Source organism: Camelus bactrianus, chromosome 21 (genome assembly GCF_048773025.1).
Source record: "Camelus bactrianus isolate YW-2024 breed Bactrian camel chromosome 21, ASM4877302v1, whole genome shotgun sequence".
Taxonomy (NCBI): Eukaryota; Metazoa; Chordata; class Mammalia; order Artiodactyla; family Camelidae; genus Camelus; species Camelus bactrianus.
In genome coordinates, this window is record NC_133559.1 from 28,761,981 (window position 1) to 28,786,051 (window position 24,071).

The following is a 24,071-nucleotide window of genomic DNA, read 5'->3' on the forward strand; positions in this document are numbered from 1 at the left end:
GGAAAGGAAGTGTCTTCTGTCCTTTAGGCTTATCTCTCCTTCGAGGGGGCAAAGATGAGGCAGAAAGGGCATTATTTAAATGTGTCCTTGGATTACAAATGTAGGGTATTAGGGAGAGGCTGTACTTCTTCCCTGTACTGTACATCCTCCTTCAGGCCCCAGAGGAGGAAATAGTTGAAAACTTGCACTATAAACTCTTCCCCTACAACCTGGCGTCTGAGAAATCTATCTGCTTTACTTGATGAGAAACCCTGGTCTAGGAATCTCAGGAAACTTTATAGATGAAGAAAATGTCAGGAAGATAAAGATTTAGGGGAGGTCACTGGTAGGAAAGGGTTAATATTCTTTTAAGAATTGCACCCTGATATTGGTGGCCCCAGTGCATTTGCACATGATGCCATAGTCTCTGTTTGGGATGCCCTTCCTTCTCCTTTGCCTGACTAACTCCTACTCATCTTTCAGACTCTGGCAACTTTCCCTGATCTCCACAGACTATGTTGTATGCCTTTGTAATTTTTTTCTCATCTTTATTTTTTTTAGCACCGTTTCCTTTATGTCCATTTATTACACTATATGGCAATCACTTATTTTGTATTCTTTTCCAATATATTATGAGCTCCTGACAGGAGGAACTATGTCTTTTCTCTTGAAAGTTACCTCACTACATTGCTGAGATATTTGTTGAATGAGTGCATGAGTGAGTGAATGAACAAAGGGATGAACAGGCAAACAGCATCTCACATGTCCGCGCTTATTCTGAGAAGAGCACCCAGGTGGTAGAATTTTGTGGGGTTTAGTGGTGTTTTCTTTGACGTCATAGAAGGACAGATCCAAGGCCCCAAACCATGAGATTTATTCTGTGGCTTGTACCTGCCAAGAATAGGAACCGTTATAATTTTACTGGATTTCTGAGAAATCCACACTATTTGTGTTTAGTAAAAATACAGTGACAACAAAAGCAAATAGCCTGATGAAAAGAGTCCTCAGTAAGCAGAATAACCTCTCCACCCACTCTTGTTTACCCTTGTGGTTAAATCTTGCTTACAAATGAACTCATTGTTGCCTCAAACATTACTTTTAAGTAGGCTGGATGCAATGCAAGAACACATCTGAATTGTTTCCAAGTAAAAATGTTGATCAGGGAAACTAAAAATGACCCAAAGAAACATTGTGATGGAAGAATCATGCTCTGTCAAGGTGGGACAAGAAGTTATTTTTAAGAAATCGTGCTGGGTGGTAGATCTGAGAAAACAAGAGAGAGCCAGGATTTTCAAATGGGAGTCCAGAAGTAAGGGAAGTCCCAACTGCTGACAATACTGTCGCAAAGAAAGTGAGTGATTTCCAAACACTCAGGACTTACTGGAAGAAATGTAGCAAGCCCCTTGATACAAAGTACACATACAGGCACAGGCAGTCCCTTTGGCTCAGGGAACAAAGTGTCATCATTTTCTGAAGGGAGGCAGGGACTGCAAGAAAGAAGGTGCAGAGGCTTAACTGTACCCAACGTGACCTATTAGAGCCACACATGGGCTGACCATTGAGCAACCAAAAGAATTTTTTTTTTAATTGAAGTATAGTCAATTACAATGTGTCAATTTCTGATGTACAGCACAATGTCCCCACTCATGCATATAGATACATATAATCATTTTCTTATTTTTTTCCCATTAAAGAGCAACCATAAGAATTTGATCTGAGAGCTGAGACGATATACTGAGAAAAGAGCCACATTATTCATCCCTAGGTTTCTTGCTTTTATTTGAGAAAACAAAAATAGAGGACACTGTAGAAATCATAAGTGACAACCAGTTTTTAAATGACTCAAATATCTAGTCACCTTGTAAAGTCTTTTCACACCACAACCACAGTATTATTGTCATTGTAGGACCAGGATGAACTTTCAGGGGCCATCCAATCTGAATGTAGCTTGTCACCTGTCATCCTTAACCAGCGTCCGTGGGGGGGTCTGCTCAGCCTTTTAATGCTATTTTCTCATTGCCTTGACGGTTGCATGTCTCTTCTGCAGTGGAGAAACTTCCATGGCAGTTATGGCCACTCGATTTCTTATTCTTGGCTGAATGAATCAGGATACTTGTGAATGTAGTGCCCCCACTCAACTTAATTTTCTGCACATTTATGAGATAACAGCACACAACCCATAGCAGGCACTTACTTGACATTTTTTAAGTTGAATGGATGAATAACACATGTGAAACTACATTTTCTGGCTCAAAAAGTGCAATGACTCCCAGATACGGATTGGATTTGAGGATCTAGACAATAAAGAGGAAAGCCCCATGATTTTGGATTTGGGTAGAATTTGGTTTGAACATGGTTGTAACATCTACTGGGTGTATTATCTTGGGCAGTAGTTAATCTTTTAAGTCTTAGTTTCTTCATGCATGAAGTGTGGATACTAATAATCCTTTAAGGACAGTTGACTACACAATATACATAAACCGAGGACAATGAACCAGACGTCACAAGTGCTTAGTAATATTATTTCCATTTTTTTTCTCTCTGGTTAACTCAGGATTGATCACAAAATCATCTCAGTTTTGGCCCTTCGGAAATAGTCTTGAATCGATTCGAAGTAATATGCAAAACTGGTAACATTTGTCAATTCCAGGTGGTGGTAATATGAACACGATTTTGTGTTTGTGTTTCTCTATATCTTTTACATTTCTAACATTTAGACATATCAAAACAAAAGGGCTAAAGAAAATGACAGCTAAATAAAGAAAACATCTAAAATAAATTTATTCCTACCATGTGGAATAGTGAATTGAGTCATTTACTCAGTTAGTGTTTGTTGAGTAATTACTATGAACAGGGCTGACATAATCCCTGCCTCTGGAGCTTGCATTCCAGTGGGGAATACAGATTTTTTTTTAAAGGCACATACATGTAATTAGGGCAGTTAAAAGGAAATACAAGGTTGTAAAGGAGCACATGTGAGGCACCTTTTACCAAAATTTGGGAGGTTAGGAAAAGCTAAGAGTAATTAATGATGTGTAGGAGTAAATGATACAAGACATGGAGAATGAATAGGGTGAACTACACCAAGAGATGGGGGTGGGGAAGGAGCCCTTTGCATGTGCAGAGGGAAAAGCAAGTGCAAAGACATAGAGGGGCTGGGGGAGTGCAGAGGAGTTCAATATGGATGGAAGACAGGGTTCAAGGCAGGAGGTGTGGGGGAGATGAGACTTGAAATGAGGGCAGGGCTCAGATCGTGAAGGGCCATTTAAGCTTTGTGACTCTGGGGCCGAGTTCCTCCTCCACACGTCAGGACCCCTGTCTGCCACCATCGGCGGGGTCTTCAATTGTGTTAATGTTGCTGATGCTTAGGAACCGATAATCCAGTGCTTAAAGGCTGACGGAATGCTGTGTTTTCCCGGGAGCCTCAAATTGTGTTGCTATTTTTAGTGGACAGAAACTCGCTCTACTCCAAGTGAATAAAATGGGTGTAGAAGTTCTGTCTCCCACAGCTCTTCAACCTCAGAACTCTCAGAGATGGACTGAAGCTGCCCTGAGCCGAAGTGCCCATTTCTGCCTGCCGTCAGCGGAAGATGGTTTATTAGCAGTGGCTTATTTCATGTCACTTTCGTTGACATTGCAGAGAAACAGACTTGAAGACAGCCTTTGGGAAGCTGACTTTTTAGTAGATGAGCTTTGTAATAAAAAGTTAGCTTTATTATGTTTTTCTTAGACTGCTGATGTCCTCTGGCATCAGATGGATCATGTTTATGTCCCTGATCCTGAGGTTAGTCAGAGTTTTTGAAACCAATAAATAATTTTTCAGTCTGGAAGATTTTTCTTTTAACAAAACAAATGGCATTTGTCCATTATCCTGTGGAGCTAGGATGAGTGGAGTTTGGTTTGAAGAATCTGAAACACAGTCACACTGGGACAGAGATGAAGATGGATGATTACATTCTAATGACAGTCACTCACATTATCTGATCACATTCAAACATGGGACCATTAACATGGTTTCATAATGAAAGATAAATGGGCCAGACAATTCAGTATACATAAACCATCTGGTGACTTGCCAGCGACTCCTCGGGGAGGGAGTTGATAGGAAAACTGATGATCTGAGATTGTGATTTGCCCAAAGTTGCAGAGTAGCATCATTATATTCTAATTCCCAACTATTGCTCCATGCACTTGGGTTTTTTTTTTTTTTTTTTTTTTTTTTGCAATTGTATAAGGTTCTCAAAGACTCTAAGCTTTGCCAACTCTATTTATAGTAAAGTTCCTGGATGTGCTCATTTAGGGGTATACTTTCTATTGTCACTTGAGTTTTTCATGATGAAATCTTCCTTTCTTCCACTCCTTGCCCTGACCTGCATCTTCCCTTCATTTATTTTGAGAAACTTGACCTTAAATTTGGAAGTGGGACGTTTGAAGGGACAGGTCATCTTATAGTGTGTTGTGTGTATCTAAGAAAACCTTTAAGCTACAACTCTGGGTAGTGTTTTTCTTTTCTCCAGTTGTGTTATTTTTCTTATTTAATGTAATCAGTAGTTCAAAGCAGGATCTATTTATTCTTGGCTCAGCTTCCACCCCCCCTGGTTATGACTTTTAGATGTATATGCGGAATCCTGTTCTCGGAGGAGGATCTAAGGAGACTCTTATAAGTATGGGTTAACCACCATGAGGCACAGCTGGGGCAAATCAGCATGATGCAGGGTTATTGGCAGAGCCTGTGCTTAGAATTATGCAGCGAAGAAGAAAAGAGGTCTGTACTGCAGGAGAGAGACGAAGGGAGGAGCTGGGGAGGGAGGAGGTCAGGTGTCAAAGATAAACAGGACAAGGAGACACTGAAAGGGCAGCGGTTTTCCTAGTGACCTCAGAAACAAGTAGTGAGAGGAAAACTATACGGTATGTACAGTTTTACTGAGTACAGGGATGTTCATGTACAATTCTCCATGGGTTCGAGGGGTTGGGGGACCTTAGTTTATACTATGTTCCTGTCGTTTATCAAGGTAAACAGAGCAACTGGGGGGAAGGTAGCTCGATAGCTCATGGAGAACTAGGAGAGGTTCTTGAAGGAAGTTGGAAAGATTAGAAATTCTAGGATGGGGAAAGGATACGGATTCCATATCCCAGACTCTCTGTCCGTAGTCTGATTTGACATGCCGTCCATGGTTCACCCACATGGCTCAGGTTTTGGATCAAGATTTACACAGCACCGGTCTCTCTGAGGAGGGTGGTATACTTTCTCAGATCACTCAAGATAGGCCCAGCCTCCACAGAACTAGCTGTCTCTCCTCAAGGCCTGGCTTCGGTGCTCCTTGAAGGCAAGTGAGCAGTGATGGTGGAGCAGTTTCTGAAAGAGAGGGTTCTGTTCCCCCCGCTGCCCCTGACACAATGGTACACTTGGCATTCCTGAATCTGGGAGCCTCTGTAGACTTTTTTCTCAGTCTTTCAAGGGGCATCTGTAAGCGACTGGAAGGAAAACAGAGAAGGTGAGACTCTGTCCTCCCCTAGAGAACAGACTCATGCCAGTAAGGGAGCAGTGTAGCTGCCCGTTTTCTGGAATCAGGGATTGAAAAATGGTGATTCTTGCAGTTTGGTGCAGCCACTGTGGAAAACAGTATGGAGATTCCTCAAAAGACTAAAAATAGACCTACCATATGACCCAGCAATCCCACTTTTGGGCATCTATCCAGAGGGAACCCTAATTCAAAAAGACACCTGCACCCCAATGTTCGTAGCAGCACTATTTACAATAGCCAAGACATGGAAACAGCCTAAATGTTCATTGACAGATGACTAGATAAAGAAGGTGTGGTATATTTATACAATGGAATACTACTCAGCCATAAAAGATGATAAAATAATGCCATTTGCAGCAACATGGATGTCCCTGGAGAATGTCATTCTCAGTGAAGTAAGCCAGAAAGAGAAAGAAAAATACCATATGATATCACTCATATGTGGAATCTAAAAAAAAAAAAAAAAAAGACAAATGAACTTATACATAAAACAGAAACAGACTCACAGACGTAGAATACAGACTTGTGGTTTCCAGTGGGGAGGAGGGTAGGAAGGGATAAACTGGGGTTTCAAGATTTGCAGATACTGACTGGTATATATAAAACAGATAAATAAGTATAGCACAGGGAAATATATTCAATATCTTGTAGTAGCTTATAGTAAAAAAGAATATGAAAATGAATATATGTATGTTCATATATGACTGAGGCAATGTGCTGTACACCAGAAATTGACATAACATTGTAAACTGGCTATACTTCAATAAAAAAGAAAAAAGAAAAAAAAAAGGTGATTCTTATTTGTAGTATTGCCAACTTGCATTTTCTTGTGACCAGAGAGTTTACAGTGGCAGACGTGCTCAGATTTCAAGGTGTGGGAGATGGTCCCCAGAGTTAGTTCTGTGTCAAGGTGAGAGTGTGATTTAGTCCCCAAGGTTAATTCCAGGCCTGTGTATGTGCGTCTGAGACTGGTGCATGTGGTATTGCAGATACTGATCACGTTTGTGGGTTGTGTTGGAAACCTCAAAAACAAAGAGCTAGACAGAAGTGTGAGGAAAAGACAGTTTGGAAGTGTGTTTCTTTTGATGAGTGGTGGAAAAGCATCAGTGCTGGGTTCTGTGGCCCAGCTGAAAAAAAGAAGGCGTTTTACGCTTAGTGTGTGGACGAAGACCATATTTGCGAGGAAAGAACTGAGGCTATTTGAAGAATTATCAGTTAATAAAAGAACAAAAAAATCAGTGTCTGATTAGCATGAAAAATTGCTCAGACCAAATAGGGACTAAAATGATCATTCAGTTTAGTTTTTATATAAAACACTTAGTGGGACAGAAAGGGCTTAGAATTTGATAAAACTCATCTTGATTTCAGTTTCCTCCCTGGCGGGGATACCTGTAAACAAGTTGAACATTCTTTATGTCCTAAATGAAATAACTTTCTCTAAAGAATTATTTTGGTGGAAAAATGGGTTCATAGTTAGTATGATAGCCTTCTTCTTAAAACAGAAATGAGCTGTCCTCAATATGGAGCTGTTTTCTGTCTGATGACCAGCCCAGCAGCTGTGCAGAGATCTTTGAGGTCTGTTGGCGTTATTATTCCTGGATCTCTTTGGAACAAATACCAGGTGGTATCATTTTAATATCTTGATGTGCTTTGTGTCAGTTTTTTTCAGGAGCATGATAAATTTGAACTCGTATATCTCTTTTACTTTGGACCAGTCCCCCTTGTCATCAAGGCATCATTTTAAAAACAGCTGTTTGAGTTGAGGGGATACAGGATGTGGCCAAAGCTAATTGGCCCTCGGGGTAAATAAATGCGCTCATGACCGTGGGCTTATTAGCCTTACGTTATAACTAACTGAGGCAACCTACCTGGGGGAAAGTCCACTTCCCTGAAGAGGCTCTAGAATTTAGAAATTATCCAGAAAGGCTTACCATGATGCTGACCACCCTCTTCTGCCCTGCGATGAACACCTGGATGGTGCGTGAGAAGAGGGGAAAATTCTGTGCTTCCCCTGGGATCACCATCAGGTAGAAAATAATATTAAAGTCATGCTTATTTTATAGGATTTGTATCTGGGCCAACACCGTGGATATTTCACTCAGATAAATGTTGACAATCTTGCTCTCTAATGGAAGCCACTGAGGTAGGTTTTGGCCAATAGAAAGCCTTCATGTGCGTCACAACAAAAGGTGTGTGACAGGTGAGACTCAGTGTAGCGGGTCCCCTTGAATCGAGTCTCAGTCTTGTCTCATCTCTTCACTCTGTCTCTGTCATAAGCTGCACCAGCCTAGGCTGTGAAATGGATTAAGGAAGCTGCACTTCAAGACTGGATGCAAAAGCAAAGGCTTTTTTTTCCCCCCCTTTTCCAAGTCCAAGAAAACAAAGGACTCACGCTGTTCAGTAGGAAGGGAGCCACGAGCAGCTGTGCAAGATCTGTTCTCTGAGGCTGGTTTATGTTCCTCGTACTTAAAGGCCTATCCTTTGTCAGTGTTCCCGCTGAACAGCTCTTGGCCAGGGGGTGGGGAAGGGATGAGAGTGTTCCCTCTGAGGCTTCCTGGACAGCCGGGACAACGTTTTGGCCCCTCATACTCTTGGGCAAGGGCTAGTTCCTCTTCTCAAAGTCCCTTTTCCAAAATAAAGTTAGTAGAAAAAATTAAATTCAATAAAAAGCCCAGATGAGGCAATTATTTTCCTTCTTCTTTCCACTTCCCCCTCCGCCCTGATCCACAGTAAACATCTTTTGCAGGGGCCAACTTCTTCCTCTGTGTGGACTGGAATACTTCCTCTTCGGCTTAGCTGGCTCAGGATGTTACCAGTCTCTCTGCCAAGAATCTCCTTTTTCCTTCCCTCTTTGGCCACGTACCCCATTTCTGTTGAAGACACTAACTCAGAAATGCTTTAAAATCATAATAGAATATTTATCAGTACTTTTACGAATGAGGGGGACACATGAGAAGCCTCCCCTGGTGTCGGATCTCTCTCCCAAATGCCACCCTACCCTGTTAAGCGCTTTTTCCACCCCATCTCAGGTTCTTCACTCAAAGTTAGCCACTGCTGACTATTTCCCGAGGTTCTTCCATGCACACGCCTGAATGTAATTACATGCTCCTCTACATACATGTGTATATTTTAACACACAAGTAGTCACACTGTACATACTCTCCTGTACTTGGCTCCTTTCCCTTAGTGATGTGTCATGGGAAACTTTCCGTATTGGCACCCATGGATCCATCCCATTCTTTTAACTCATCCATTATACGGATATGCCATTTTTATTTAACCAGTCCCTGTAGTGATGGACATTTGATGTATTTTTCAAACCATGACAAGTAATGCTTCAGTGACCATCCTTGTTCATACGTTTCATTGAAGCGTTCCGTGAACATCCATGGGGTAAGTTCCTAATGGTGCCATCACTTGTTCAAAGGGAGAGTGTGTTTTTAATATTGATAGATACTGCTTTAAAAAGGTTATGCCCATTTTCACTCTCAAGATGATAAAAGTCTATTCTGAGTAGAAAGAAAAATGATGTTTTCTCAGACTTGTGGAGCTGGTTTCTGTTTTTATTCTTTATGTGCTTTCTGTGTTTTAGCTTCTGGAATCTGACACGTGAGTAAATGATGCTCACGTCAGCTCCCTCCTCCACCCTCCCCTTGAGGAGCCATCAGGCCCTGAAGCCAATCAATGGAGTAATTCTTGCCCCAGACCATAAACATTCATTTTCAACCTACGTTGGACCAGAAAAGGATGTGGGTTCTAATTGTGTCCACTGTGGTGACATTCTGTCCCCAGGGTACCTGCCACAAGGACACTAGGGCTCCAGATTCCTGGCAAGGTATCTGGAAGACAGGGCTTTGACCATTTTATCTCAACCCAGGCCCACAAGATTTTGAGAGGGTATCACCCGCTCTGCTGCCCCATCAAACCTGTGAGGCAAGAAAGAATCTTCTTTGATGATTTGGCATCAAATCGGCATCTGAAGCTTCGTCAGGGAAACAGAGCTCATGGCCCAGACAGGGCAGCAGGGAGGAATGACTCAGCACTTGAAAGACTTTGCAGTGTGTTTGATCATGGTTGGATGCTTCTTCACAAAACCTGGCATTCTGATGTCTGACTAGCATCGTAGGCCCCCTGACACTGATCCTTCAGACCTCCTGGCCTGGACTTGGCACTATGTGTTTTCTCTTTTTTTTTTTTAGGATTGATGGATTGATTGATTATTTTAAATTGAGTTATAGTCGATTTACAGTGTTGTGTCAGTTTCTGGTGTACAGCACAATTCTTCAGTCAGACATGAATATATATATATATATTCATTTTCATATTCTTTTTCACTGTGAGCTCTTACAATATCTTGTATATATTTCCCTGTGCTATGCAGTATGAACTTGCTTATCTATTCTATATATGTCTGTCAGTATCTACAAACAGCTAACTCCCAGTCTGTCCCTCCCCACCCCCACCCCCGGCAACCACAAGTTTGGCACTGTGTATTTGTATAGTTGAATGGGAATGTTAGTCACAAAAGCCACCCAGACATGTGTAATATGACAGACTAATGCAGGTAGAGCAGACCTTGTGGTGGATGGATTATAATTACTTTATTTTTCTCGGTAGAGTACTCTAGCTACCAGACATGGATTTGGTGAGATTGTTGTCATGTTTTGTAAAGAATCTGGAGCTCCTAAGAGTAAAGCTGGAAAGTGATTGTAAAATAATGATGCACAATGTGCTTAACTCTCCCCCGTCCCGCTGCGGCACAGACATTGGCAAAATAAGGGGGCAGGAGGATCTCCATGTCCAGAATGTACTGCCCCACAGGGAACAAGAGGCTGAGTGTTACTCAGGAGGCAAGAATTAACTTTGCCCATTTTAATCATAAACAGGAACACCCACGTAGTCTGGTTTTCCTACCCGTGCTGGGTTGGGGGGGCGGGGGGGGGAAATAGCTGTGTTCCCTGGGTCCCCGGGTTTCCCTCTGTCAGTGGGGAAGGTTGCTGGGCACTTTTTCATCACACTTGTGGACCTAGTAGGTGCCGAAAGGAGGAGCTGACGGGATTTGAACTGGGTGACTGACTATTCTGGCTCTGTTTTGGGGAACCATCAAACCTGGGGGTGGGGGATGGGGGCTTCCAGATGTATTTTGGGGTCAGGGGAGATGGGGAGATGCAAAGAGATAACTCCAAGTAGAGAGGCTGAAGGGAAGAAAACAAGGAACACACACACACATGTGTATAGAATAATATTTTATTATTACTAGAGGAATGCTCGGTGAATTTCCTCAAAGTCCACAGTGACAGGGCCCTTACCCCCCCATGTTTCAGGAATGATTTGACCAAGGATGCTAAGCAGGCACTTGACAGTGTGAGCTTTTTCAGCTCTATTCCTTGATGGACCATTACTCATTTTGCGAAACCGAGCCAAGTCTCTCCCTGTCTCTCTCCCCTGGCTGTTTTGCTTTGCTAAGAAATCAGACATGGATCTTATTCCCAGGATGTTTATTTATATTCTTGGGGAGATAAGACGTTTAAAATAAGGAAGAATGCAATAAAAATCCATAATGGAAGTCCAGATAATGAGCTGCAGGAGTTCAGAAGAGGGAGATGTAATTTCCAGCCAGGATGCGGAGGAGATATTGGATGGTCATATTTTGGGACTTAATATTTATTAAGAATTCCTCGGTAAATGGGGATGGAATGGGAGAAAGCTCTTTCCAGGCCGAGTGTTTGGGAGGAATGAATCTGAGAGGTCCGTAAGCGTGGGGCATGAATAGCAAATGGCAGTGAGATTATTTTGACTGGAGTAAAGGATGCACAAAGCAGAGTGAGAAAGAAGGTTCAGTGGTGGGTGGGCCCTAATCAGAAGGGCCTTGCATGTCAATTGTTACAGCTCAAGGTATTGTTAGAAATGGCCTGGTTCACTGCCAAAGACACAGCAAGCTGGTGGAGCCTAGATCAGCCCCTGGGGACAGGCAGGGGCTGGGAGGAATATGGCCACAGACGGCAAGGCGGTCACCCAGGCAAGCAGGGCTGGTATTGGGAGGCGGGTGACAAGTCTCAGGGCTGGGAGGTGCTGGGACTGGGAAATCTGGAAACAGGTGGCGCTGAGAAATGCAATCAGAAGTAAGGGAATGGGAGAGTCGGTCAGCAGTTAGCAGGCTCCAGCCGCTACACTCTGGTTTACGGGCCGACTTCCAAGTTCTGGAAAAAGGAAAGCGTGGAACGGAGAGCGAGAAGCAGGGCCCCCGCCCCGGAGGGAGCAGGCAGACTTCCAAGCCAGGAGTCAGACCTGGAACACGGGGCCCGACTCGAAGGAGGAATGGTCGGATGCTCCATTCCAGCGCGCTGAGCCAAGGGCTTTTCATTCCTTCTGCATAAGGTTATGACTGGTCTCAGACGCTCGGTCTACAGGTGGGAGGGAAGCAGCCCAGCTGTGTGGAGGGGAGGATGCAGATGCTGGAGAAAAGGCAGGGCTCACTGCTGGTCAAAGAGTCTGGGCTCTATTTGGTGGGCAAAAGGTGAAAAATGGAAAAGTGACAACATGGGAATATCTTAATTAGAGTTGTATTTCAGGAAGATCAGTTTGATCCTAGTGGGTAGAATGAACTAAAGTTAAGTAAGTTCTCACCTGTAACAAATTTCTACTCTTCCTCGTCCTGAATACTTCTCCAATGTGTTCACCTCTCTGCATACATCTCTGTAGAACTGTGGGTTCAATAAACTATATTATTAAAATTAGTTAACAAATAAAATATTAACTTCACCTATTTCTTTTTTACTTTTTTAATGCGGCTTCTAGAAAGGTGAAAATCACAGAAGTGGCTCACATTATATTTATATGGGGCTGTTCTGCTCTCATCTTTTCTTCATCCTGCAATCAGATCCTTTTTTTTTTTTTTTTTTTTTTTTTTAGAAACAAATGTAAGCCATATTCACACTTATTTAGTTACCTTTAAACACATATGGTGCCCTAGAATTTATCATTTCATGATATCTCAGAATTTATGTCTCTGGCCATGAAGCATAAAAATACAACTCTTCTAACTGAATCACTTGGCCGTACATCTAAAGCTAACACAATATTGTAAGTCAGCGATACCTCAATAAAATATATATGTGTGTAGATCAGATCTTTTTAATTTATTTTTTTAATTTAAAAAAATTTTTTCCAGAAAAATTTAACAGGTTTATTTATAATTGTTATAAAGTTGAACTGCTGAAAGTTGTTCACTGAAACATTTTGACTTCCATTAATGCTTTATGGCCCCACATTTATATTAAAAATTCACACACAAATGAAAATGGAAAAACTGCCAATACCTGATTTCTGTCCCCTATTTTTCCACTTGCAGTCATATACTTAGGTACCTTTTGATCCCATGGAAAAAAAATAACGTTCAGAACTACCAATAACAGGAAGAAGAGATCTTTTATTTTTTTTAAAGAGTGAAATGTTTCCCATCATAGTGGATTCTTAAGCACGTTCTCCACGTACGCGGCATGCTAGCTGGATGTCTTTTGGCATAATTGTTACACACTTGGCATGGACAGCACACAGGTTGGTGTCTTCAAAAAGGCCAACCAGATAGGCCTCACTTGCCTCCTGCAAAGCACCAATAGCTGCACTCTGGAAGCGCAGATCTGTTTTGAAGTCCTGAGCGATCTCCCGCACCGGACGCTGGAAGGGAGGCTTGCGAATCAGAAGTTCAGCGGACTTCCTGTAACGTCTAATTTCACTGAGCGCCCCGGTGCTGGGCCTGTAACGGTGACGTTTCTTCCCCCCTCCAGTAGAGGGCGCACGCTTGCGAGCGGCTTTTGTAGCCAGCTGCTTCCTCTGGGCGTTACCACCGGTCGGTTTGCGGGTTTGCGGGCAGTCCGCTTTGTACGAGCCAGGGCATAGAGACCTCCTTACTTACCCTCCTTCCCCTTCGGCCGGAGCTCGGCAAGCGAGAGGCGTTGCTGGCGTTGGAGAGCGACGGCGGTGCGCTGGCGGCTGCGAGCGCCATCAGATCTTTTTTAAATGCATGCCTTCTCCTGCCACGCTGCGGTGTGAGGCCTCCCGACGGTCTCCACGCCCCAGGATAGAGCCCGGGCGCCTTAACGTCCCGTAATCTGGCTCTGATGTCATCTCTCGACAGCGCCTTCCCATTGCCCTCATCCGTCAGGCCGCCACACTATGTACATTCTGTTCTGTGTGTGACATCACTTTCTTCTCGTCGGCATCCACGGCCTTGCTGGTCTTACTCCTTTCCCTGAACTAAGCATGTCTCCCCCTTCCCACCCGCTAACTTTTGCTTCCCACTGAAGTCCCAGCTTTAGATATCTCTGACTCCTCTCACTCCCTGATGCTAGGGGCCACCACGTGCCCTCTCCGTTAAGCACTCACACTCTCTGTAAGGTCCTGTTTACTTCTCTCTCTCCCCTCTAGACTGTAAGTTCCCTGAAAGCAGGGGCTCCCTATTGATCCCCCAGCCTGCCCGGCGCCTAGCACAGTCCTGGAGCACAGTGGCTGCCTGAGTGACTGTGTGAGCAAACAAATGGGGCCGTCAGGCCAGACAACACGAACCTGGACCAGGATGGCAGCACTGGGAGTGGAAGGGATGAGACACTCATGAAAGAGCCAGGAAGGATGTGATTCTTGAGTGCTGGCAACTGTGTGGATGCACCTCTGATTACGAATGGGGATGAAGAACCAACATACTTCATGAGGTTCCTTAAGTCCTCAAACATACAAGCAACAGCAACAATGCAGCAAAAATGTCTAAGAACAAAAATGTGTTCTTTGGGAAGTAACATGAACATGATATTTGGAGTCAAAAGACTTGGCTCCAGCATTTATATTGTCTTTGTCATCTTGGCATTTCAGTTTCTTAGGTCATAAAATGGAGATATAATACCTCTGCTTTGGAGGGCTGCTGTGAAGATTAAGAGAACTAATGTATGTGTAAACTGCAGAATGACAGAAAGCGTTAGTGATGACCAGCACAAAAATATTCACACCTGCAAACAGGTGACAGTCATGCTGTGGGGACTAAATTATACATGATTCCGACCAGCCCCAACGATGTAATTCTCAAATAAACCACCAGGGCGCAGAGGAGCTTGTCCAGTTTACCCCGGGTGAAGTCACGCATCTCCATCAACACGACTCTCGTAGCACTCTGGCGAGAGACGAGCCCCAGGGGCGGCGGGCGCCTGTGCCCACGTGGTGCGGCGGGCCTGGGCGGCCTGCCTCCTCTGCTTGGTCTGTCGTGGCCTTACGTCTGACTCTAAGCTTGGGCTCACACTTTTCCCGCGCTCTGGACGGCTCTCTCCTTTGCCCCCACCCTCCTTCCCCAAACCCCTCCGCCGCCCCCTGAAACTCTCTTCATACTTCATCTCCTTCAGGAGACTCACAGCATTCACTGTCTCTAATGTTGCTTCCCCCTCCTCCAAAGAGACCCCAGCATCCTCTCCACCCCCTGGGCAGGGACAGCACCAACAGCGAGTGTTCCCGAGGCGGACCTGAGGGAGGCCTCTCTGCCCCGCTGGTGTTCCTGCCCCCAGACCTGGGTCAGACGCTCCCCTGGGACGTGCGGGGCTGGCTGTTCTCAGCAGGACAGACTGCAGCACTCGGACTCTGGCTTGGGGTTTAGAGTCTGCGTGGTTCCACCCAAGACCCACAGCCACACCCGTCCCTCTTGCGCGCTTGCTTCGGTCATTCCGTTGTTTGCCACCCCGGACCGCCCGCCCTTGCTTTAGATACTGGACCGGGAGGTGAGAGTCAGTGCCTCACACATAGTATGTGCTCTGTTAAAGTCATTAAAATCATTACTTACTTACCTGACCCTTCACAGGGCATTATTTGAGGGATTGGAGGATTACATAAAAGAAAATAAAAGCATACCTCGTATTTCCAAGGCACATGTGTCCAGGTAGTGTATTACACTATTAAGCCAAGTTAGTGCTCAGAAAGTGAAGCTGTGGCTCTACTTAATTTTTAGGGAAGATGTGTAGTTACCAGCATGTTTGGAGCACTTTGTGAACTACTGGGCCGTGTCTAGGATTCTGTTTGATCTGCGATCCCTCTGAGTCCTGGGCCTTCTCCTGTTCTCTTCCCTCTGCCTGGGTTGCTCTCTCCTCCTCCCGCATCTGTTTCCTCTACTAATTCTAGTTCCATCTCACCTTTCAGAGCTCACCTTAGAGATCATTTTCCCTGGGAAGCAACTCCTGAATCTCATAGGCTCAGCCTGTAGACTCCAGTACCAACCCTTTTCTCAGCATTTATCACACTAGAAATATATGTGTTTTGTCTGTTTCTCCCTCTAGTCCGTGAGCACCGTGAGGCAGGTACCACAACTGTCTTGTTCAAAGTTATTTCTGCAGTGACTAGCACAGTGCCTGATATGTAGTGAACACTCGGTAAATGGTCATTGCATGAGTATTGTTATTTTCCTGTTAAATGGGCAGAATTGACTCCTGCTAACCCACGCTGATCCTGTTTTGTTTGAGACAAGAAATGAGGTGTATAGAATGAAAATGTGTTTAGTTTGGGGGCAGGAAAAGGGGAGGAGTCACAACCTTTGGTTTATTCAGCTTCTTATTATGCATTGCATGCATAATAAATAGATAAAAAAAATCCCTTTCAGAGCCCAGAATAATTTCAGAATCAGAGCACATCAGAGTAAATCTTAGATTATTATGATTGAGCCTTTGGCTAAGTGACTGTCTTACCTCTGCTGATTTATGTTCTATATAACAGGTGTATTAATTGGGATGTAGATTTGGTTACTTGTAACAGAGAGACAATTCTACAACTTAAACAAGAAGGAATTCTGTTTATCTCTTATGAAGCAGTCCAGAGTAGACAGTCCCAGACTCTCTGTTCTACGAGGTAACAGTCGGAGCCGGGCCCTTTCTATCCTGCCGCTCCATCATCCTAGAATGACGCCCTTGTCCACACGGTTCATGGTCACAACAAAATCCTAGGAGGTCCAGTTTTGTCCTGGAATCCTTGGACCCTACACCCAAAGTAAATTTAATTCCTTTTTGCTGCCTGGAACTGATGCTGAGCTCTTCTGGACATTCCTAGGGCAGCCTGAGTCTGGCATGGATTTATAGAACCAACCAGAATGTGGGAATTCTCACTGCTTGACCAACTTCCACTTTACCCCCCCCCCCAAGCCTTTTCAGGTGGCAAAGACCAAAAACTTAGCCTGAGTTGGGCACGTATATCGAGAGTGTCAGCTGGTCCTCCCGCTAAGGTCACGAGCCTTCAACCAACTGTGGTGTGGGTTCCTGAGGCACGGGACACACTGACTTCACAGCAGGGCACCCTGGCAGGTTACAGGAGAGAAATGCCTTCACATAATGTTAAATACATTATCTGTTTGGCTCTAAGTAAAAGTATATTACCTCCTTGGCTGTGAGGTTGCCACATGACGCAATTGCACTGTCCCTTCTTTATCGTGCCTTTCTGGTGGGCTTGTGTTGTTCTGGAGAGAAATCACTAGGCTTTATGATTAAGGTTTGCGACGAAGGCCAACTGTGTGATCAGTTCTCCAGTCCCACAATGCATACACTCAGTCCAACCACATACACACGCCACCTAATATTCCAGCTTCTACCATAGCCACCTCCAACTCCCCTTTCTACAACACACACACACACTCACACACACACACAATCTCTGGAGGAAAAGGAGAGAAAAACCAGGGTAGGAGTAGAGCTGTATGCAGCTTTCTAGAGCATCAGCTGTTCTCCTACTTAGAAGAAGCCAAATAAACCAAAGGCTGTGACTCTTCCCCTTCTCCTGCCCCCAAATGAAACACATTTTCACCCTATAGGCCTCATTTCATGTCTCAGACAAAACAGGATCAGTGTGGGTTAGCAGGAGTCGATTCTGCCCGTTTAACAGGAAAGTACCAAGAACCAAACCTCCGTCTAACTCCACTCCTGGCAAAGGCAATATACGAGAGGTTTTCTGATCTTTAAAAAGACATCATCTAATTGATATCCAATTCACAATTAACTCTCGGAAGCGATGAAATTCACTTCTGTTTGTGTTTTTGTGTGTCTTTGTGTGAGTAGTTCCCATATTTGCAGCATTTCTGTTAATGGCTGTGAAAGTTGTATTCCCATTATATATGTTTTTCTTTTCTTTCCACCTTCTCAAAAGTTCTCCTTTAAGACCGAAACTTTCCATTCTTGGTTTCATCCAAAAGACAAATATTTCTGGGAAAACACCACATTTAAGCTATTCAGCAATTCTGGTGTTATGTAACTGACCACACTAAGACTTTCAATTAACTCCGGTTACATTTTATTGAAGAGTGTCACAGAACAGAATAACCAGTGATCACTTCTAAAAACTCTTGTATGTTTTTAAACAGGGACAATCCTTTTAAAATACATGCAGCATCTTGTGGTAATGATGAAGGTAAATCCTTTGTCATTTGAAGTGTTCTAAAGCACACTGCCTGGATTCCGAGGCTGACTTTCGCGGGTCTGAGCATTTTTGGTTGCCGTAAGCTCTCCTTTCAGGGAGTTTGTATAACCCACGCTCTGCTGGCCTCCTTTCCCTCTCTCTCCTTTCTGGTTACTTTTGTTCAATCTTCTTCAGTCCTGGGTGCATTTTGAGACTGCTTAGCCTCTGTGATTCCTCCTGGGGAATGTGACTTCAGGGCTTCAGACAACTTCCTGTGCCTATTAACTTGAAACTCTTTGCCTTTCTTTCTTATCATTTCAGTCTCTCTCTTTTCTTTCTCCCCAGAACTGAACTGGTCATATTTTTTCCCCACAGCAGAGAGTCCTTCCCATTTTCTCCTTGTTTTCATGTCCCCACCACAATCCTAGTGTCCCACTCTTAAAACCTTGCAGGGTTGTTTTTTTCTTTTTTTTTGTTTTTTCCCTTCTCATTTACTGGCAACAGGCTGCCTGTCATTAGGTTGCAACGTTTATTTTTCCAAAATATCACTCAGACTCATTTCTTTATTTCAAAACCCTTACCTTGTCTCAGCCTGGGGCTTAATTATTTGGCGTGTGCATTACTAACAGCTTCCTAGAAGTCGGCTCTGCCTCCCTGCTTTCCTCCCTCTAAGTTGTCCTCTGGACAAGTGTTAGAATCATCTTGTTCACGCTCTGTTTTATTGTTTCAATTTCCTGTTAAGAACAATTCAAGAATCTCCACCAACCAACTTGTTTATCCAAACCTCCTTTTCCCTGGACTATGTGAGCCACTTCCCCAAACAACTATCATCTTTGGAACCTTCCATCCTCCCAACTGGAAGACCCCACCCCACCCCCCAGTTCGTGTTTTGTTTTTTTTTCCCCAAAGGTAGCGGTTAACACAACCTTACTGGGAACTGCAGTTATCTGCAAGCGCTGTGGCGGTGGCCGCCACCTGATGGACTTCCTCGGTGTCTTCTCGGACGCCTGCTTCTCAGGCTGCCCTGCTCTCTGAGTCTGTACGTGCTGAGCGGTGGCTGCGTAAAGTCATTTTCCACTTACTCCCTTTATACCTTATTTCTGCTTTTAGAGTATAAACAACTTCAAGGCAGAGATAATGTCTAAGATTTATTTACATTACTCACACAATTACTAAGCGCTTCCTGAATTCACAGCGCGGCGTCCATCTATGTATCTATCAATAGGTCAAGTCAAATAGTTATTTATTGAGCGTGTGCTGTGTACTAGGCACTGTGTAAGGTGACAGAGCACAGCGATGAGGGAAAGGCTAACATTACCTCTGCCTTCAAAGAGTTTGGGGAAAATCGATATTTATCAGATAATCATACAATTAAATAAAATTACAACTGTGACAGAGCTACAAAGGGAGGAACATGGTGCCATGAGAGCATAGAATGGGGGGGTTTAGCCCACGTCGGAGAGGAGAAGAGGGAGGGATGTCCCAAAAAGAGAGAATCACATGAGTAAAGGCTCCGTGATGGGGTGGGGCCATTGGAGGATGACAGGGGTTCCTGGAGCCCAGAGAGCGTCCATGAAGTGAGGTGGGAGGAGGCTGCAGAGGTCGGCGGGGGCCAGCCTGGCCAAGGCCTGACGGGATACGAGAAGGATCTAGGATTTCATCCTCAGCAATGGGGAGCCACTGGAGGGATTTAAGAATCGGAGGTGGTGGTGTGGTGATTTGAACAGATTACTCAGGTCCGGTGTGGAGACAGTTGGAGGTGGAAAAGAGTATAGAGCATAGTGTTTTTCTGCGCCACGTAGCAACTCAGTAAATGTTGCTCATTGACTCGGCAGGCTGGGGGGCTTGCTGGGTTCTTTGTACCACCACGTTTTAGCTTCATGCTGCAAAATCTTGAGCTATAGGTCTGATTTTGAATGAGTCAGTCTCTTGTCGCTTTTGCAACCCATTGACTTGACATCAGCAGCATCATCCCCACCATCGTCATGAACAACACCGAGTATGAACTGTGGTGCCAGATGCTGTGCTAAAGGCTGGTGTGGATCATCTCACTTGATTCTCACTGTGAGTCAGTGAGGAAGGTGTTTCTGTCCCTGCATTTTATAGGCTTAAGAGAAGAGACCTTGCCTCGGAGAGAAGTGACGGATCAGGACTCAGATCCGGTGTCCCTGCTGCCGAGTCTCACTCTAGCTGTTATGTGGTAATAGCTCTAATTCAGTTGGGTTTTCAGCACCACTTCAATACCATCATTATGGATAAAGGAGGTTCCTTTAGCCCTGAAACGAGATATGATTTGTCTAATTGCCCAGTAACTCCTCCCAGAATCTTGGTCATGCCCTTCATGGCATCAGGTCACCCATCTCCACTTTGCCAAATGTCTTACTGTGTGTCACACAGACCTGGCATTGTGTCTGAGCTGGTTGTCGTCTGCTTTGATCTTTTCCATCATGAGAAAACATTTCTGTGTGTCCTTTTTTTCTTTCACAGAAATCTATAATTAGATGAGCTTCTGATGCTCATTAGCCCAAGTTACAAATAGTGTTCAAGTAACCAGCTTCCTCCTCGGAGAAGCATCACCAACAATTAAGAGTGACCACCAACAGCCGGTCAGTGTGTGTCATCACGGCCAGAGGAAGCCCCTGCCTTTGGCCTGCCATCTGTCTGAGTGCAATTTGTTTATGTTTCTTCTGTCTCCATTTTCTACCCCCTAGGGCAGCCTCTTTTTCAGTTGTAGTAGGTCCATCTAAAACTGACTTGTAATTTGCTTGCCTAAATGAAAAAAAAAAAAAAACAACCTAATAACAGCATTGAAAAATTTTAACATATACCTCATAGCATCTCTGTGATAATTAATAAAAATCACTTCTGGGCTCTCAGAAAATCGAAGCAATTGTCTACAGCTTAAAGAGGACCGGTCATCTTTAACCAAGCATGACTGGCCCCTTACCTTTTGCAAAGCAAGGTTGAAAGTTCAAGCCAAGAGGAGGTGAGTGGGGCAACGCCAGTTAGCATAGCTAGAAACAGCCATCGCAGGGTGCCGCGCTGATAGGCTGCCTCCGGATGCCTCTTCAGCTGATGGTGGGAAGCTGAAGATGGAACGTTAATGAGCACCCCAGCCTGCAAGCCTGGGGTAGGGAGCAGCATTTCCTGGGGATGTGGAAAGGATTAAGTAGGTTGAATTTTGACAACGCTTTGATATTTGTTGGGGAAAGGAGTTAAGAAGTAACAAATATTTGCTTATGTCCTCCACCCAAAGTTGTTTGCTTCTTTTAGGGACCTCCAAACAGCTAAAGGTGTATTTGTGAATAACGTGTTGCAAAATGTCTATTATCAATTCCATTCAAAAGTGGGGAAGGTTCTGAAACTCACCTGTTTAGGTAAGGGCTGTAGGCAAACCCAGGCAGCGGGCACTCAGCCGTCCTCACCTGTCAGGTCAGGGAGGAGAATCCTGCCCTCTCACTTATTTAACTCTTTTCACACAGCTGCTTTGTTATTATTATTACTATTGCTGTCTTAGGACTGTTTTCCTCTGACCGTGTAGCTGGGGCGTAGGACATCCTAGTCCGGCATTGAGTTTGAGGACAAAACCAAGGCTTTCCCATCTCTGACCATCTTACGCCAATATCACCATCTCCAAGACGAGTGTTAACTACTGATTTCCAAGTACAATGTCTGTTACACTTGCATCGCTTTTACTTTTCTGTCCTGCAGTGCCGTCTGCTACCTAAGCAAACACCTAAAGAACAGGCAGATTCACGCCAAGAGCAGTCAATGAACACAGATTACATTACAGACAAAGAGGGTGGGGGTAGGGAGGGAGGGAGATAGATTTTCACTCAAGGCCCCCTATGTTCCAAGTATTCTATTGGGTGCTTTAGATAGCAGCGTTTATTCTGTTAGATGCTTTATATAGATGGTTTATTTAACGCTCATGATAAGCATGAAAGGAAACCAGAGGCAGACACCAAGGCTGTGAGAAGTGGGGGGCAGACTCTTGGTTGACAAGTTGTCTGGGGCTGGAATTCAACTCCTGGCCCTCGCACACCAGATGTCTCATCATTCACCCAGCCACAGGAGTATTGACTCTATGTCAACCCACATACATAAAAGCATCTTGTCATAATTTTTATATTTTTCACATCTCCTTTCAGCTAGAGATGTAGAATAAAGTCTAGAAAAGCATGGTGTCATAGAGGCCAGAGAATGAGTAAATGAATGAATGGAGAGTGTAAACAGTATATTCCCACTTCTAGACAGAGTCGCTTATAGAATCTGCACACCAGCTGCTTGTGTTTGCGCTTTCCGGTTCTCTATTTATTGGCTCTGGTGGAACTGTAAAGCGAGAAAGTTTGTTTCTGTGTTTGTGTTTGTTTTTCTTTTTCCCTAGCTTAGAGTCCTTCCACACCTCTTCCCTCTTTCCTGTTCTGCCCTAAGACTCTTCTGTTGCTGCTGACTGTCAGTGAGCACCAAACGTGACAACATGGAACTAGTCCCAGCAACGCCCTGTTGCTTTAAATATCGGTCTTCTCTGCTCTCTTTTCCCTCTCCCTCGACTTGAACACATCTTCAAGGGTGCAGCACATCACCTTACTATAAGCACAATATTGTCCATAGATCTCTAGTATTTCTTCATCTTGCATAACTGAGATGTGATGCACACTGAACAGCAGCTCCCTATTCCCCGCTCCCTCAGCCCCTGGTAACCACTGTTCTACTTTCTGCTTCTAAGACTCTGCCTGCTTTAGCTACTCGTGTAAGTGGAACCATGCAGTATTTACCCTTCTGTGACTGCCTTGTTTTACTCAGCGTAATGACCTCTAGACTCGTATGTGACGGGATGTCCTTTCTTCAGGCTGAGTAATATTCCATTGTCTGTATACACCACTTCTTCTTTATCCGTTCATCCATCGTTGGACAATGAGGTTGTTTCCACATCTTGGTTATCATGAATAGTGCTGCAGTGAATGTGGGAGAACTCAGATCTCTTTGAGATCTTGATTTAAATTCTTTTGGATAAATACCCAGAAGTGGGATTGCTGGATCACGTGCTAGTTCTACTCTTAATTTATTGAGGAGTCTCCACATTGTTTTCTGTAATGATTGTACCAGTTGACATTCTTACCAACAGTGTACAAGGGTTCCCTTTTCTCCACATCCTTGTCAATGTTTGTGAATATTTTTTTAATAATGGCCACCCTAAAAAGAGAAAAATAATAATAATGGCCGTCGTAAGAGGTGTGAGGTGATATCTCACTGTGGTTTTGATTTGCATTTCCCTGATGATTAGTTGTGTTGAGCTTCTTTTCTTTTAATAATTTTTAATTTAATGTTTTTTAAAAATATTTTATTTATTTATTATTGTATTATTTAATTATTTTATTTTTGGCAAGGGGGGGCATTCAAGGTTATTTTTGAAAGAAGTACTGGGGATTGAACCCAGGACCTTATGCATGCTAAGCATGCGCTCTACCACTTGAGCTACACTTCCCCCCTTGAGCCTTTTTTCATGTACTTGTTGACGATTTGTCTGTATTCTTCAGAGAAATGTTTATTTAAGGCCTTTGCTCATTTTTAAATTCAGTTACTATTACTATTATTTGCTATTGAGTTGTAGGAGTTACTTATATATTATGGATATTAACTCTCTATCAGATGTGTTTTTGGCAGATACTTTCTCCCGTACCACTCGTCACCTTATCACTATGTCCTAACTGTTCCCTTTGCTGTGCAGAAGCTTCTTAGCACAAGGTCGGCTTACTTGTCTATTTTTATTTTGTTGCCTGTGCTTTTGGTGTCATATCCATGAAATCATTGCCAAGACCAATGTTATGAAGCTTTGTGTGTATTCCTCTATAGTTTCAGGTCTTATATTTAAGTCTTTAATCCATTTTGAGTTGATATTTGTGTTTGGGCTAAGCGTTCGGTTTTCAGTGTCATTCTTTTGCATCTGGATATCCGGTTTTCCCAGCACCATTTGTTGAAGAGACTGTCTTTCTCATGTATTCGTGGCACTCTTATCAAAGAGCAGTTGACCAGTATGTTTGTGGGTTTATTTATGGGTTCTTTATTGGGTTTCATTGGTCAACATATCTGCCTTTATGCCAGTTCCATACTGTTTTGATTCCTGTAACTTTGAAATATGTTTTGAAACCAGAAAGTGTG

At 43.8% G+C, this 24,071-nt stretch overlaps 1 protein-coding gene and 1 pseudogene across 2 annotated transcripts in view; one reads left to right on the plus strand and one right to left on the minus strand.

Moving 5' to 3' along the window:
- The window catches only part of RGL1 (ral guanine nucleotide dissociation stimulator like 1), a 257,819-nt gene that overhangs the window by 110,716 nt on the left and 123,032 nt on the right, over positions 1 to 24,071 (plus strand). The gene's annotated exons all lie outside the window — the stretch shown is intronic.
- LOC105069008 (histone H3.3A-like) lies at positions 12,963 to 13,631 on the minus strand (annotated as a pseudogene).